At 31.7% G+C, this 18,953-nt stretch overlaps 1 protein-coding gene and 1 long non-coding RNA gene across 3 annotated transcripts in view; one reads left to right on the top strand and one right to left on the bottom strand.

Moving 5' to 3' along the window:
- LOC126917790 (beta-1,4-galactosyltransferase galt-1) overlaps positions 1 to 18,953 on the bottom strand; it is a 138,587-nt gene that overhangs the window by 54,966 nt on the left and 64,668 nt on the right. Inside the window, exon 2 of one of the 2 annotated variants that reach the window (XM_050725069.1) lies at positions 11,120 to 11,170. The exons of the other annotated variant lie outside the window; for it this stretch is intronic. The gene's annotated coding sequence lies outside the window, so the exon portion shown is untranslated. The remainder of the gene's footprint in view (positions 1 to 11,119; positions 11,171 to 18,953) is intronic. 2 annotated transcript variants of the gene reach the window in all.
- LOC126918284 (uncharacterized) lies at positions 8,471 to 9,168 on the top strand. The gene is made up of 3 exons (XR_007711299.1): positions 8,471 to 8,600; positions 8,659 to 8,941; positions 9,040 to 9,168. It is a non-coding gene; the product is annotated as an uncharacterized LOC126918284 (long non-coding RNA).

Raw genomic sequence — 18,953 nt, 5'->3', positions numbered from 1 at the left:
ATTTGAACGTTAAAGAGATGTTAAAACGAATATTTCAGTAAAACGTATTTCGAATTAGAAAGCGATGGAATTATTCTGGAATTCCATCCGAACATTTGCCGGACCGCATAGGCGACATACTCGGACTTCGTAATAGAATGCACGTGGTCTTTAAACTTGCTTCGGACTTTATGTGAAACGTATTCAAATTCACCACATATTTCGGAGTAACACGAGAATTAACATTCCCACATTAAATTTATCGTTATACATATTACCGTGATAGTATATTTTAGATAATACGTAGCAGTGTTGTATTAAATTATAATAACATACAAAACGAACTACATACCTTTAAACTGTTTCTTAATATGAAACCGTACGTGAATAACGTACCTTGCACTTTTTGTGATTTTAAATTCAACACACAATGATATCATGGAAATATTTCAATATTTGAGGGTGTAAATGCATACATATATCTTCCATAGGAACAAGGTAATAAATAATTAACTTCTTTAAAATAATTAAAAAAAAAAAAAAAAATAAAAACCATGTTTTGGTAAAAATAACAAATATTTCATTTTCTTCCATTAAACTACAGAGATTGACTGAACTTTAGTGTAATTGTACGTTTCCATCCTTACTTCTATTACTTCTACTTTCTCAAGCAACCAACTAACATTTCAATAATGCATAAATTAAATTCAACGTTATTCAATCGCTTGTTTAACGATATATTTTATTTCTTAATGAAGTCTCACCTTCTGCCGATTTAATACCATCCAATTAACACCGATATCAATCAATTTTTCGATAAAACAACTTTTCACACGTAACGTCGTTCTAACTAACGAACGGGAACAAAGTGACTACAGTGATTCAGAAAGGTATTTGAACATTCATCATAGAAAATATTTGTGAATATACGTATTACGTGCGTTATAGAAAACTTTTTGATATTTCATGAACGTTCAAATGAGATACGACTACCGTAACTGGTAAACTGATAAACTGGCAAAATATGAAAACGATCCGAAAATGTGCATAGAAGATACATGCATTTATTGCAAATGTACATTTAGTAAAAAACTATCACATGTACATGACACTATCTACATGACACTATCACGTATAATCTCACTAAATACCATGACTTACTAATATAATAAATAATTGACTGTTCGAATACTTTGATAACCTTTATAGTGTATCCGCTTGCAATAAATAATTTTATAACTTCTACGTTTTTGTAAATTTTTGTAAATTTTTGTAAACTTTATCAATATGATACCTGTGTCTATATCTACGTTAACGAAGTTTCAAGGTGGGATAAATGTTCAAGTACTTTTGTAATCGTTATACAATATTAAAATTTTCGCAGCAGAAGGGCTTAGCTCTAATTTAATAACTCTGTATCTACCCATTATTTGAAAATATTTTTCGCAATTCAATATAATGAACTATTGCTATAATGTAAAAACTGAATAATTGAGGCGCTTTATTCTACATTCTGTTATTCAATTTATTCTTCATATTTGTTGTAAAAGAATTAACAGTGCGTAATAACTTCTTTTTCCTTGATTCTATAATATTTCAAACTATTACCCTTTAGACTGTGAATGTGGGTATTTCATGCCCGAGCTATTTCAACCGGATTGAATTTCACGCAAGGTAATAGGCGGCGAACCTCCCGCTCCCCCACTTTCCAAAAAGAAGCTATTTGGTAAAAATATTATAATCTTAAGTTAGAACGTTTGAACGTGTTATATGAATTTTAATGGATTTTTTTCAACAAGTATTACCTACTGAAAAATGCATCATCTAGGCATAAAAGATTCTCGTTTACCGTAAGGTACCGTAAAAACGTTTACAGTTCAAGGGTTAAATAACTTTGTAATTTAACAAGTATCGAGTACGATTTAATACACTAAATTATTGTTATTATGTAAAAATGTAATAATTGTAGTAATATATCTATTTGTTTATTTATTTATATACTTATTTATTTCTATTTTCCACAGTTCAGTATAACGAAATATTTTTATTGTATAAAAAAAAAAAATTAACGTTGCATACTATGTCCGTAATATTCCCCATTTACTACTTAAATATAATATTATAGAATATCCCTATATTTAAGAAAAGACACTTCATGATGCTATTCATTTTTGAATGAATTACTCTAAGTATTTAAGCAGAGACGAAGCTGAAAGGGCGATATAACTTAATAGTACTTTAACTTAATTTTTTTTTTAGATTTAAGTTACAACTTAGTAGTAATTTAAAAAGCATACCGGAAATTAGAGGAGATTCGGCAAAATTGATTATAGTCAGGATTATACGCGTGCTGCGAGAACTGAAAAAGCATCTTAAAACTGGTATTAACGCGTGAAATGTTACTGGAAGTTGCAGGATCTTGTAGGAAGTTAGAAGGGTAAATGAACAGTAGCAGGAATTCGGTAATTTGGTAGAAAACGGAAAGGGGCGGCGAGCCTGAGGTTCGCAGCGAACCTTACCATCCATTACGCAATACATTCCAACAGCTGCCGACTATGAACTTTCGAACAATTAAAGATGCTAGTTTCCTTAACAAAACTACTAATTACTATTTTAACCTTCTCAAAGGCTACGCTTTATACTATCGCCATTAAGCTACTTCTAAATCTAATTTATCGATTCGTCCGTAAATTTCGATTTTGTTCAAAGTGTTGTATTTTAATTTCATAGAAATGTGTAATTCTGGAAATGTTTGGATCGATCCGGCTTTATTAGAGCCGGATTTTATTACAGTTGTGTTATCTTTAAAGATATAACATTTATCGATTTGTTTTCAAATTTCTATCTTATTCGTGTCATCCTGTAAATCTGTAAAAGTCTGTAACTCTAGACATTTTTAAGTTAATCTCCCATTAAACAGACAGATTTTTTAGATCACAGATATGTTGCTTACAAATCGAATTTATCTTATTTTTAGATTTCTATTTTGCTTACGTCATCTGTAAGTTTGTTGAGATTTATAAGTTGAGAAATTTTTCTCCTATTGAACAGATGGGTGTATCCTCAAATCTACATAAAAGAGACGCATAAATCTTTTTAGTAATAATACCATATTCCGAAATCTATTTTATGAAAAATGTAAAAGAAACTGACTGGGAGAATCGCAATTCATCAAATTTATGAAATACAGTAACTGTTATTAATTCAGGCATAAAATGTGAAAAGTTCAATTTTCACCAAAATCTAACGTTTATAGGCTGAAATTTGTAAATTCAGAATAAATTACAAATAGAATACTTACCTCGAAAAAAGTAATATATAAAGTTGAAAATAATTCCCATAGCGGAGTTAACGACACACGATAAAAATGCAGATTATTACAAATTAAATTCGCAATCTACGCGTACTGGTCCGACGGAAATCAATTAAGGTAAGGAGAAAATGAAAGCCTCGTGCAACACTTAACTAAACGCAGCGAAAGCAGAAATCAGTGTTGAATTGGCCATGAAATCCCGCATTAATCGTCAAGCGGTGTTGTTGACATCGTAATTAGTCGAATCGGCGTTCTACCGCTTCTTCGCTTCTTGCACAACATCGAAAAATTGTTTTCCGATAGCGGTGCAGCATCAGAGCAACGAGTTCCTCGCTGACATTACGATATGACTTCGACGTGAGGTTATCAGAGACTATTCGATTTTTCTCTACCTTTAAATTGTATTTTAATATTCAATTTTATCTCGATCAATACTGGTTAGAATAGTTCTTTTTTTTTATATATATATATATAAAAAATGTCATTCAAGACGTAATTAAAGTAATTTAACGTAACCTGATAAAATAATTTCAAATATATGATGCGATAATTATTATAATAATGTAGTATATAGGATTGGGCATATAAATATAACTCACCTCGTAATTATTCCGGGACTTTAGCAAGAATTATAATAAACGAATGTTACGCAATTAAAAACGGACTATTCTATGCGATCTTCTCGTATCTCTTTCCTTGTTATCATTTTTCATTTCCGAGTCATTTTCAATAAAGATAAGAGGCAGCCAAATTTTGTTCATAACGAAACTTATGGAGTTAACGTACTTGATGAATTGACGCTTCAAGTTACAAGTACATATTTTAAGATTTAGGAATCGTCTAGGTATTCTCCCTATTCAACTCCTTTCAAATTTCTTCTTTCTACGGAATCATGTAAAGCGTGCAGCTTATAAAGAGCAAACCTGGTTAGTCGTGAGAATATGCGTCAAAGACTCATTAGTGCTTGTGATAAAGGCAGAGGCATTTGCTTTTTACAAAATGTGATATAGAAAAGAACATTTCCCAAGAAGAAATTAGAGAATCAATTAACGTTCAAAGAAAACATTTTGGATATTTTTTATAAAATATTACAATATGAATAAGCGAATATACTACAGACGTCGTTGATAGAAAATAGAAATAGAAAACAATATTTTTCTGTTTTTACCGTTAGAGCATGAATTCCCCAAACAATAATTATATACATATCTGCAGTGTAACTTAGATTTCGCTGCGTTGACGTGTTCACCATATAAAAGTCATAATTCAAAATTATAAAACATTAAACGAAACTTTCGTTACAAATCGTACAAGGTTTATACATACATAAAATTTTACAACATAGATTTTGCGCGGAAAGTTACGTCGTTAACGTATACCGGAAATAATGAAAATTCGAACAACAGTAATCATATTAATTAATAGAATTTCTTTCGAGATCGTTTATTATGCTTGTCGTACATATATTGCAACGCATAATCACATTCATTGTCATACGAACTAATAAAATTATCAAATTTCGATGGAAGGCGGGTTCATTTATTAAAACTTGCATAATATGAGAGCGTGCAACCTGCATCATGTCTACCTTAAATCTATCATTCATAATATTCAATAACATTCTTTAGTTCATCCACTGTAAAGTGGCAATCATCGCTACTTTTTATAAACTTATAAATTTCCTTCATCGCAGACTTTTGCTGCCTCATCTTGAGAACGGCCTACTCTACCGCCAGTATTAGGTCTCAGGAAAGATTTGTAACAATTGTCATGATACTTAGTCTCAGCAGCGACTAAATCATACTTAAAATTAATGCGTACAATAACAGTTTTTGATACGTCGTCAGAACGATCCTGAACTACTGTCAAAACGGATTCTTTGAATGAAAGTGTAGCAACGTTATAAATTTTTTGTCGACGATGCAGCGATTTTTTTCAGTCTCTTCATCCGCTTCATTGCCACAAAATAAGCAATATTTTTTAAAACAAAAGTTGGATTCACTTACTCGTGCTCTAGCACGAGGTGGACTTACTTTTGATGTACTAGCTTGTCCATCCTCATGTTGTCTTTTGATAGCAGGAATTGAACTTTTCCGGATGTATGATTTTTGGCAACCCACGTGAACTGTTACAGACTTTTCATTTCTCGGATAATCAACAAACTCATCGCCTCTTTCGATACTTGCATCGATCAAAGTTTTCATTCCACGACTAACTGTAACAGTTTCACCTTCCGTCAAAAGTTTATTGCGAATAAAGCACAATTGTGGCATTTTTTAAAAATATTAATGGGTACAAACTATAATAGTGGACGCTACCAATAAATATATGTATTCAGTCGAAAGGAACGTTCAACACTAAAAGTATTTCACTTAAGCCACTTCAGAAAAGCAGGTATATGAGCGTCGCCACGTGGACAATAGAAATTCAACTTTTAGAATGGCCATATCTTAGGAATGGCGATTCTTAGGAAAAACAGTATGAGGAACATTTTCGTAGATAATTTTATGATCTATAATTTTTGTCTGGGCTATATTTTCGATGAAACTTACCGTTTTCAAGAAAAATTAAAAAAATCCGAAAATTTTGACTTTGACCTTGAATAACTTTTTTAGCACATATTGAATCAATGGGGACTTTTGGCACTTTATTTCTACCGATGTACCCAAGGTCTTTACCAAAATTTAGCTCCGTCGGAATTTTTGTTCCTTGATCACTATTTTTATGTCTATTTTGATCGGACTAGAACTTCAAATTTTCATATTCTAAATATGAATTTCATATTCACTTTCGTTCCAACAAACGAAGAGAAGATATCATATTTGATATGTCAATATTGGTTAATATAGCATATTGGTATATATATACATATACACGCCCCTATGGATCGCGTAATAGTCAACTGAGGTCAAAGGTGAAGGTGATTTTGATCAGGGACAGAGTTTATTTCTGACGACGAGGAGACGCTACGTTGCTATGTTGGTTGCTATCTGTGCCTCATCAAAAGATCACACCAAAATCTGAAATTTGTTTAGGTTAGATTAGAAGATAATTAAAAATTATTTTCATTTCCATCCAAGGCTTTCACAGTTTTTTGGCTTTAAGTCTGCAAATAATCATAAAATGCATTTTAACAGCTTTTCCTGATTTTTAAAAACTTCACTTAAGGATGCTATCCGTTTATTTTAGTCCGATGATTAATTTTTCTCAGCACCTCCCCTCTTTATATAAGTCTCTGTAGAACGTGTATGTTTATGCTAATATATCAAACAAGTCCACGTAAAAGATCTTCAATGTCTTAGCAAAAACAAACATACGGTAGAATTGAAAATGATTATCGAAGTTGCCCAATGAATTCTAATCCTTCGATCGTTTGCAAATTTCGAGAGCTTCGATCCCACATCAATCGAAGTCATACACCGGCTACGATAGAATTAACGTTTGTTTATAGAGAGAATGTAAATAGTACTTCTAATCGACGAGATATTTATTTTAACAGGTGTAATTTGAACGTTTCTGGACACAGAAGACTATTAATGGAATTCAATGTATACGTAATCAGAGATAATGTAGATGTAAACTAATTGAAAATCGAATAATAAAACAACAAAATAAATAGAAGAAGAGATTCTAAAGCCATGAGAATCGAAAAAAGAAAGAACAAAAAAATAAAAGAAAATTCTTGCTGCAATAAAAGAAAAATTCTCAATATTTTCTTTTTCTCTTAATAGTATCTCATTTATGCTTAACATATTAATTAAAAGCATTATCCACCCTTTTATTACATAATTCTCTTTTGATCCTTTACATTAATAAACTTTGAAATTTTACTACCTTAATATATCCAATATATTATAATATATAATACAAAATTATCTGATAAAAGCTTTATACAAGAAAAGAATTATTATAACAATAATAATTAATCTTCATTATACTCGGACTAAATGAAAATATGAACAATGTAATTCGTGTTATGTGAATAAATGTTTAAAAACATCTCGTTGGGAGGAAAATTAGCCGAGGGGAAGGAAAGCTTTCTTTTGCTAATATCCCGATTCAACGTTGTTACAAAGCCGTTACGAAGATATTAGCTATCAATTCAACCTTAAGTGTAAGAATTTTCCAAGATAAGAATTCTGTTACACGTTCATTTATGAGCATGAAAACTTTCTTATATCAAACAGTGCAATAAGAATAGAAAGTCGTGTAATAAAAAGGAAAAGGGAATTAAAATGATTCGTATACGTATCTACAATTTTATAAAGCAACTGTAATCTTTCTTTATCAAAAAGATTTATACAGTCCTTGTTTATACAAATATGCATTCTTTCCTTGTTTTCCTTGTATAAACATCGTATATCGAAATGTATGCTGTATACGGTTCTTGTGGGCAGATTCCCTTGCGTAAATTTAAATAAAAGCAATATCCACCTTGTAATTCAGACATATCACCATACGATTTTCATATTTGCCTGAATAATGGAAAGCATGGCTGAGAATTATTCCAACACGGATGATAAAGTGAAAGATGCCACGTCGAAATGACGTTAGAAAATCGGATGCAAATTCTCCAAAAGCGCAATTCACGAATTAGCTTCGTGTTACGATAAACGTTAGCGTATCACGAGGAACTATGTTAGTTACTTAAAAATGTAACGATCGAATGTAAGGTTACTGTATTAGGGTCGAGAAAGGTGAAGATTGCTCGCAAGAAATCGACGATATTTTCTAGGAAAGTGGTCCGGGATCCGAATACAGCGGGTCAGGGTAACGAAGACAAAGATCGAAAACACGGTTTTCACATGTACATTTTGAACAACTCAACGAACTCGGTGTTTGACGAACAAGTTAAGCGCTGCACGTTTCTGATAAATATGAGTTACACGATGTTCGATGATTTATGAATGACGAACTCTTTCCAGCGATCACGCGATGGTTTTCATATTGGTCTTTGGTGTGTGTTTTGGGACAGCGGCTAGCAACGCTGGTAAAGTTTTACTAGCCTAGTGAAATGTTATTTAAGGTAACGCTTTAAAGCGAGGCTAGAAACGTGCAAATGCTGATATTGCGATACGAAGTGTTCCTAAGTCAATGATATTTCTAGGCCGTACATATCATTACGTTAACGATAAGAAACACATTTTTTTTTTTAGCTATTCATAAGTTTTTTAGAGGAAAGCAGTAACTTACTTATTCGCTGACCTATATACTACGTGGCTCGTGGAAATATATTGGAAACTTTTACGTACATAATTGCGTGTGTTATACGCAATATTTTGAAATTTCATTAGCATCGTGAGAAGACGTCGGTATCGTGATTACATCGATAAAATTTGAAACTAATTTGAGAATGTATGTTACAGTTACAAAATATTTATTGCAAATACAGGATGTAACAGAACATGTGGCACCCTCTCAGGGAACTGATCGCACACCAATGAAAACAATGAAAGAATTTGATATAAACATAGAGTCTATTGTATACGGAATACCTATTGAAAATGTTGATATATTCAGAATGGAACAAGTTTTTCAACAAACTTGGGAAACACCAGGAATCATTCAAAGTTTAACCGGATTCATGATAAAACGTTTACAGGCTTGCCTTGAAACGCGAGTTGGTAACTTTGAGCATCTTCTTTTAAGGTAATTGCATAACACAAGATCAAAACGTAAAATTCATTGTATCTCGCAAACGAAGATAGATAGAACAGGTTTCTAGCAACTTTCTTCGTTGTTTTCAGGCGTAAAATGGGTCCCGCATGTTCTGTCACGCCCTGCATATATTTAATAAAAACTTAGTTTGCAACACGAATAGTCACTTTAAACGTATAATTAGCGTTACAGATCAGCCCATTGAATACCGAGTGTTATTAACTACAATATCAAATATTTCATTTCTTTTGCGACGTATGCGAAGCATATACTCGCATCAAATATTTTGTAATTTCAATGTACATGTTTAAATTTGTTTCAAATTTTATGAGTATAATTACGATGGTGGAGTCTCATTACAGTGATAATAAAATTTCGAAATATTTCATATAACACACGTGATCTCTTCATTAAAAGTTTCTACAGGCGTGTTTAAATACTTTAGTGAACAACAGTAAATATATATATGGGATATTTATCACCTCACAGGTGAAACGAATTAATAAACAAAAGTTTTATTTAACAAAGTTCTGTTTTTACCTGGTATACATATGTATCTAAGCCAAGCACGAGCCGATGAGAAGAACTTCTGATACCAACTACCCAACAAATACACCTACTTACGTATGTGCATACAGTGCAGGGGAAGTTCAGTCTGGGATTTAGATCAAATCGTCGATCTTCGAGGAAGTTGGAATTAAATTCCGGAAAGTCACAAGTCTCGTACGTTTTCCTCTTATCTACGCTAGATCTGTCTACCACTGAAAAGTATAACACAAGGTAAGAAGTTTCTTTTATCGAATCATCCGCTGTCTGGCACAAACGTTCCAGAGAGGGAAGGCGATAACTATTCTCAGAGTGAACTTCCCTTTTATCAAACATTCGCAAGCGTACTTTTATCCGTTGCTCTGAATATTCCTGTGTCAACTTAGAGATATCTCTCTTACGAACAAAGAGTAGGTACAGACGTGGCAAAAAAGTAAGAAACTGTCTTCCGCTTCTGTTCGGAGGAAGATTTTCATACGGATGTAAAATAAATTGCTATTCGGGTTGAATTGACACGAGAACTTTTTATATTCTTATTTCAGATGTCTTCGAGCTTTTATCTCAAACATTCCCTCCCTACTTTCATACGTTTGGATATTCGAACATTGGCTTAGAAATATCTGTTTCGAAGAAGGAAAATATACGCAAAAGATAGTAAATGTCCTTCCGGTTCTATTTACAGTCGTTACATTACGATGCAAAAGTCTACGTACTATACATGTATAGCGATATAAATTATTATAATGAAAACGTCAACTCTGTGAATTTTGCGAAGACGTTACGACATAAATAGCAAAGAAGTAAAAAAATATAAAATACAGAAATTACATACGCCTGTTAACATATACATGAGACGATAAGAAGAGTATTAATATTACAATAATATATAATGTTAATTATATTTGATAAAATATTAACGCAATATATTTCATTATAATTAATATAATTAAAGTACTTACATAACGTCACGTGTACTTACATAAGCATGGTCTAAGTACTACGTGAGTGTAAGCATCTGCTTGGTGTTCGAGAAATTAAGTTTGTAATTTCAGATGTAATTTTTTACAACCTTTTTATAAGTTCAATTCCTCTTAGAAATATATCAATAATAATTGTACTGATAGGCAGGTGATAAATAATTTTCTGACGAAGTACGTTTATTGTTTCTATAATAAGTCAGGTACAGAAAATTCGACAGATGTACGTGTAGACTTTCGTGACTAACTGTATATATGGTAAAATTCTGAAGAACCTGTGCAATTATTTATGATTCACGTAAAATAGATACGAGGTCTTTTTCTATTGATATATCAGCGAACTAATACTACACTGGCCGACATATATTACGTTTGTTAACTCGATACGAAACTTGGACTTCCCTACATTCTATGAAGGATGAAAAAGAATTTTCGCTCAGCTATCGAGCTCTTTACGGTCTCCACCCCTCCCGGGCTATCGATTTCTCTTTAAAATGCAAGAGTACTCTGTATCGGTCGATAATAAACGCGAGTGGAGTGCTTTGAATCACACCAGGGATGGGAAAGCGCGGAAGATGGAATGCAAACAATCTTATTGCCTGAAATTTTAATAGAGAAATTTCCATTACTGCAACGCCCGACTCACCTAAAGTGGTCCCAGGAAAGGCACTGCCAAGCATGGGGACGGTAGTTCGTTCTGAAAGCAAATAAAAAGAAAATGTCTAGTAATAATTAATTCTTCTAGTTCTCTGCTATGAGAAACAACACGCTTCTGTTAATACGTGAATTCTTCGAAATTATTTATCTTCGTCCTCGCATTAACGCCTGAAAAATATCGCTCCTTGTTGTAAAATACGTTTGCCTTCCTCTTTATTTTTTATTCCTTTTTTCTTTTGCGCTGTCGACCGTGCTTGTGGATTTTGCGCATTTAGAGACAAATAAAGGAGATCGGTTGGTTCGAGTGACATATTTAATTTACGATACGAAATGGAAAATAAATGTAGCATCCTCTTTAAATACAGCTGCCATGAAAATGATTTGCACGTGTTTTGGTATCTAAAGGTACGGCAAATCAAAATTTACAACAATTTCTCATTGCCAGTTTTATTTATATCGCACCTTCTGTTAGTTTTGTTGTTAATTCGAAAATTATTATCTACCATCATAAATAGTTATTTTCTTCTTATTTATTTGTTTATTTAGGGATATTAACAATGGTTAGATAGTAAGTTTTCTAAGGTACGAGAAACCTAAAGAGACGTATTTCTTAAATTTTGATTTCGATGGAGCACGTAATGATTTCGAACTTTTGACCGGTAGTATACATATAATTAAAAATTAACAAAATTATTAATTATTCATATATATATATACGTATTACATTGTATAAAACTTAGTATTTGTCAAAGATATACGTTTATACAAATAACTAACTACGAAAATAATTAATTACAATACATATAAATGTGCAACTATTTTTCATATTCACTATAGCTATATGTAACAAATACATAAAAACATAGCAAGTTTTAAACATTAATCAAAATTCACACTTCTATATTCTCTTATGATTTTCGAAATTAATAACTAAATAAGGCATCAAAAATTATGATCGTTGAACTTACCATTGATACGAATTTTAGAATGTTCTCTCGTCTTTGTTACAGAAAAAAAACGCTTTGAGTAATTTCTAAAATATATGCTAATAAAGTTACTGGATCACTGATATTGGAATCACGTATGAATATGTAAAAGTTTCTTCAACAAACACGATACATAACATACATATATATGTATATATTTTATCGAACAGTAGGGTAGCAGTGTTCGATTCGAAAGTCATTTGAATACTTCAATCGAATGTGTGCTCAAGAGATTTCAAAAACTAACTTTCTGTAAGGAAAGAGATACTTTGTACAGAGGAATTTCATCTTGTTGCTTTATAATTTATTTCTCGCATAAAAATATCTCCCTCGTTTGTTTAAATTATGCTTCTTTAAACTATGTTACGAATAAGATATAACGGCCAATATGAAATACATTTTGCTAATATTTTTATATTTTCATAGAATACAATTACAGATATTCCTGAATTCATTATGCCAAAAAAAAAAGAGAAAATTACATTGATATTTTTTATTTAAGACTTACTGTAACATTATCTTAATTCTAAGGTAATCTACTGCTACTTAATCCCTCTCTCGAAGGGATAAAATGGAGAGATTTCCTCCATTTCCTTACAGGAAATGACACACAAACGTTTGCCCTTTTTAAATGGATTTTATCCAACCAATTATTGATTAATGGATTACATACAACCAGGGAAAGCTTTCTTTCCACTCTATATAATTAATTTTCGAACTACTTTTTAAAAGATTTTGTTTAAACTTTATACGCATTTTTCAACCCTCTTTTATACTTTAGAGAATAAAATTAGTACGTGTAATATACCATCTTTTAGATATTTCTAAATATTATTTTACGTTAATTTGCTTTTAGAAGAATTAAGTCAATGGCTGGCTTTGTACAATAGAAATGTTTTAAACTGAAAATTTTTCAGATCGTTCTTCAAAACTCATAGCAGTAATAAAAATTGAACGCGAACGTAAGCGATCTAGTTTGTTTACAAAGTACACACAAAGAGATATATTAGCTTGCAGAAAGATACTTTTCGTTATGTAAGGAAAATATTCCATAAACGTTATTACGAAATAGCATTATAGCGACATAATTGTCACTATAATGCTATTTCGGGTCAAAATCACATATCTAGGATTTATGAAGATTTATGAAAAGATTTGTGAAGATTTAGGATATGTGAAGATTTATGAAAATTCAGATTTTTATCGCTAAAGTTAAAGTTAAATACGAAGTACAAAGCTCGAGCTATGAATAAAATTAAAGAAATGGAAGCCAGAGACAAATTCGTTATTCTTATAGATATTACGACAAGTACATCGAACATCTTGTACATTGTAAAATATCGTGTACATTCTACATATTCTTCGACACTAGTCTAGCAACTCGAATGAATACTCCGAACACTCGAACCGTAGTCTAATAACAAATCTTGATTCAAAACCTGCATGAAGCAACTTTTCATAGAATGACCTAACCGTGACGCAGAATTTTCACAAATTTCCCTTCTCTCTGCCTCCATTCGGTTTTCAATATCCGACATAATGTTTCGTCGTAAACAATGCGTAGCAATTATTCGCAATTAACGGGGATTTTCAAACTGCAGCTCTAGCCTCGATTACACACACTGGCGCGATATATATCTAGTAATTGTATGCATTTTCAAAAGCACGTATTATTAAAATCGGTTATTCTTATGGAACAGAAACATGATTTGTATGAGCGCGGGCTGCGTGTATAAAGTGCAAACCACAATAACGCGGTCGCGTAGAACGAAAATGAAAAACGCGGTAACGAGCGCGAGGCAGAAATAAAAAAAAAAAAAAAACGAGGGAAACGCGAATAAATTCCTTCGGTAAAGCGTTTCACGTAATGGCATTAACTATTTCATGTTTTATGGAGATTTTTATAATTCATCGGCGGGTACAATGCGCGACATCAACAGCTGCGATATTTCGAGCATTAAAACTTCACGCTGCGTGCATCGATTCACGTTTCTGCGAATCGGCCGCGCAAGGGAAAATCGGATTGCGATTCACGTTCAAGCTTGAAAGCACTTGCACGATTATTATAACGTTGACCGAGTTTTCCTTTACTGCCTGTCTTTTTGGTATTCGTGCGACGACACAAAATATAATTATTAGATTGGGCATGTTTATATAAATTCATGTTTTTATCAATACAACTAAAGAAACGATATATAAACAGAGACCTATTTCATCCACTAAATATTGCAGCAAGTACATTTATATATTTTTATTGGTATTTTTATCGTTATATTTTTTGATCTATGTTACTTTTGTTTTTTATTTTTTATATTTTTTTAGCTCGTGTACATTTTGTATATTTATGCAACTTTAAATTTCCTATGTAAGCATGAACATCAGCAGTTTGAAAATTTACATTTTTATTGGATGAGTTAAAGAAAGAATAAAATGATTTCAGTGGTTCTATACTACTGTTCATACGAAAATTTCACATACGGATCTTTTTTGTTCTACGTATGTTTTTAATAAATAACACCGTTAGCACCGTTCTTTTAAATTATATTTAATGAAAATTCCTATTGATAATTCATATTCAACGAACTCTATTAATAATCTTTAACCCTTAAGTAGTATTACCTGTTTTAACCCTCATGTTCTATATTTAAGGTTTCGTATTTTCTCTTTATTTTTCTACACTTTCTTTAACGATCTTTCTATGTTCTTGTTAATAAAACATGAAAAAATTGCCACAAATGCGTATCCTTGAAAAGTGTATGTGTTTATAATATTCATAAAATCAAATATTCAAGTATTCAAATTATACGCTTTTATTTGTTTGCTCATACACTTTATATCAATAAATAATTATTAATTAAAGCTCTATTAATCTTTTTTATTAACTGAATTAATTAGTATTAATTAAAACTCTTACTCTATGTAATTCTTTCGTAAAGCTCCTGTTTATAATTTACCTAACAACAATCTATATATTCCATATGGTTATCCGGATATTAAACGAGCGTATAAATTTTAAAACTGCAAAATTTATACTTTCTGCGTATATAAACGTTTTTAAAACAGTGATCGATATAAACGTACGAGCTTTAAAAAATGAGAATGATATTTTGATACTTTTATAACAGAACATATTGTCAAATATAACACGTAAAGAAAAATAAAAATAAAAATGTAAATTGTTAAATATAAATATAGAAGTTGATAGGTGACTGTGAGTACAAGATTTAATTTAAATTGGAAGAAAGGAATATTCAACTGGAATATTTTATTCATTACTTTCGAAAATCAACTTTTCCATTTATCAGTAGTGCTACTGACGTGAACAATACAAATTTTTTTTTATTATTTAATTTGCACTTTACAATTTGTCCAGCTGGATATTTGGTAAATTTTTCTAACTTAATAACGATACAAATGAGTATAATATCGAAGTCACGTAGTACTATAACATATCGATCATTTGGATCTTCAAAACTTTACTCAATGCAATACCATGCAAACATAACTTAATTGTTTTATTGAATATCATACTTCGAATAATCTTTAACACAAATTCCTTTTCGTCGTAAAACCAAACTTATGCACAGAATAGTTCCAAGTATACCTACGTACATCTGTATAAGTTAATTAACTTCATTGTGTCATAATTCTATTCACAAACGTATGGCATATTTCGATTATTTAACATTTAATATATATTTTCCTAATAGCGCTCAACACATATCTTTTATAAGAAATCGTTGACATCGGTAATATCTGTACCGTAATTTAAATTCGAGAAATTAACGATCTATTTCGCTTCATCGGATGATACGCTGTGCGTTCATCACCAACATAAACCTCTTATCTATATCGTTTTGTTCCAAGAATAAAGGTAGAAGCAGAAAAATAGAAAAATCATGTAAGCTCCGTTGATCTCTTTCTGGCCGTTATAACAATGACACCTGGGTAAGAACAAAGTCGTATCAGTCAGAACTGTCCAAACTTTACTCGCGAGTTAAATGCTTTTCTTTCGTCCCCACGAATGACTTTCTATTTCAGAATGGAAATGGAGAAAAAGCGGGAAAGGTCACGTTAATCGTGTTATTCTTTTTAAGTCTGTACGAGAAAAAATAAAAATATTATATCTGAATAGGTATTATTATAATGCGCACAATGTTTAATTATTAGGTTGCCTCAAAATTGTTTTTTTTTTTTCAAAGTCAAATTTGTTAAATCAAAATTGCTTTTATAAGGAAATAATAGATGCGTATCATTTTTTATTTTATATTATTTTATTAAATTACGTATGATCCATTTCGTTCTATTGTAACAATGCATCTGTTGTGCATCTATTATTTCCTTATAAAACGAAAGAAACATTTGGGACAGCCTAATATTTAGCTTTAGTGTTCGATATATACTGGCTCACGATATTTTTTATTTGCACACTTACCATAGAAAACTTTTACGTCCATATTGTGTGTGTTATATAAAACACTTTGAATTTTCATTACCTCTGTAAAAAGACACGACTGTCATTATGATATATTTGTATAATATTGTATCATATTTTATTGATAAAATTCGAAACCAATGTACAAATGTATATAGAAGTTACAAGATATTTATTACAAATAGATATCTAGTAAAAAGTTAGTAATGGTCCCACTGAATACTAAGGCTTATTTATGTAATGGATAATTGACGTATTGAAGTATTGTTGTGTTCTCTGAAAAATATAAACTTGTATTAAATATCTTGTGATTTCCATACATGTATATTAATTATAATACACATATATCACAGAATTCAGGTTGATTTCAAACTTCACTTATATAATCACGATGATTGAGTCTTATAACAGAGCTGATGAAATTTGAAAATCTTTCGTACAATGCACACAATGTATTCATGACAGCTATCTATAAGTGTTCGAATACTTTCGCAGGCCTGTGTATTTAAATCTTACTGTTCTTTTTATATCGCATACCTGTTATGAATAAAGAACGGTAGAATTCCATACAACGTCGTGTTCATATCAAAAAATTCTACTATCCTCGTATGAAAGAGAATACCAAATAATACCAAATGAAATATCTGCGAATAAAGAAGATACAACCACTGAGAGTGAAGAAAATTCAGCCCACGAACAAAATGTAACAGCATGCGAGAAACGATATCGACGAAACTTATTTCTAAATATTTATAATATATATTTCAATGGGAAAATCTTAATTTTACGTGCTTCAAGTCATTATATGCTTATAAAAAAGAAAATCGTGAGTTTCTATTATTTAAAAATAAAATAGACGATACGTTATTTTCTGTCATATTAAAATGAACTTTTTATTTAATGCCGAGTGTGTCTTGGATCCCATGCAACACGAAATTCGTATAACGCAGCATGTACCTTCCGTATCATAGGAAGTCTTATTGTATTTTAAAATTTGAAGAGAAGAGGGAACACAAGGAGGAATGGAAGAACAGCAGGGATAAATCTCTTAAAGTCTCCTTCGAACTCTAAACTTTCCTTTTTTTAAGCAAAAAAGGAAACAAGATTAAAAACACTGAAAAATATTGAAAAATCGAACGCCTAACGAAACGCCATACAATGAAAAACAAGATAATGAAATGTGAAACTGAGTGAGACTGGACGAAAACATGGAAAAAGTTACTTCGTGTTCGCAGTTGTGAACCCGAATGCGTGTTGTGTTCGCGTATCGAATCGCACGGATTTATTTCCTTCTCGAAATTGTAATTCCTGATCCTGTTCCTGTTTCCTCATTCAGTTAACCTCGATGGTGCTCTGTTCGCGAGCCTTGCACGCTAATTTAATTGTCAGCAACTAGTGTAATCGATAAACTGGTTATCAACAATTGAATTCCGCTGACTTATTCGTATCGTGTTGTACGCTTTTTGACCAGAATCGTTCCTCTGCAATGAAAAAAAATTTGACGAAGAATGAATTACTTTTTACTAGTTTTTGATAAACGTACAGTTACAGCAACGTCAAATATCAATTTTATCGAAGAAACAAACTTTCCATCGAAAATTGTATCGAAGAAACAATGTTCAAGGAGAAATTCAAAGAATATTTGTATATTAGAGTTTCCTAGAGTATATCGTTCTTGCCAATATTTTGCGTTTAGTAAATAAATTTTTACAAGCTTCCAAACAGTTTCTCGCTTCCTCTGAAAAACTTGTATTCAATAATTCAATTCAATTGCGTAGTATGTATTCAATAGCTAAAAAATCGATCAATCTGCTATTATTAAAAAAAACAAACGCAAGAAGTCACTCATTTCCCTTTCGAGTCAACAATTTTCGAACTGTTACGTTGTTTCATAAAATTGACAATTTTTATGAATCTTTCAGCGAATCTAAATATTCCCACTGAACTTTCCAGTATCGAACAGAGCCGTTCAACGAACGAAGTTAATATCCCGTCTCTAAACTCCATTTCTATCCGCACGAAGAGAAGAAGAGAAATCAGCATATACAATGTTTCGTTAATGAATTCAGAAGATTACGTGTACGCAACAGAAACAATGCGTAGGATAGGAAGATCGGTGCGGTATTCGAAGCGAGTGCGGGGAATCGCGTGCGTTTCCTTCGACCCAGCGAAATTCATCAAATGCACGTGATTCAGCACAAATTAACCAGAATTAGACTCCGATACAGAGAATGCTAGGTCGATGCAACGCAGCCGCTGACGTTCTGCGATTCGGCAAGTTTATATTTCTAGTAGCGGAATCGCGCGCTTATATGTATGTATTTCACCATTGCCAGATCACAAGTGCATCGCGTTGTTTGTATGCAACCGGCCTTACCATTCCAGCTAACTATATTACAGCT

Source organism: Bombus affinis, chromosome 1 (assembly GCF_024516045.1).
Source record: "Bombus affinis isolate iyBomAffi1 chromosome 1, iyBomAffi1.2, whole genome shotgun sequence".
Lineage (NCBI taxonomy): Eukaryota > Metazoa > Arthropoda > Insecta > Hymenoptera > Apidae > Bombus > Bombus affinis.
Note: the sequence above shows the minus strand (reverse complement) of the source record. Positions and strands in the feature narration are given on the sequence as shown.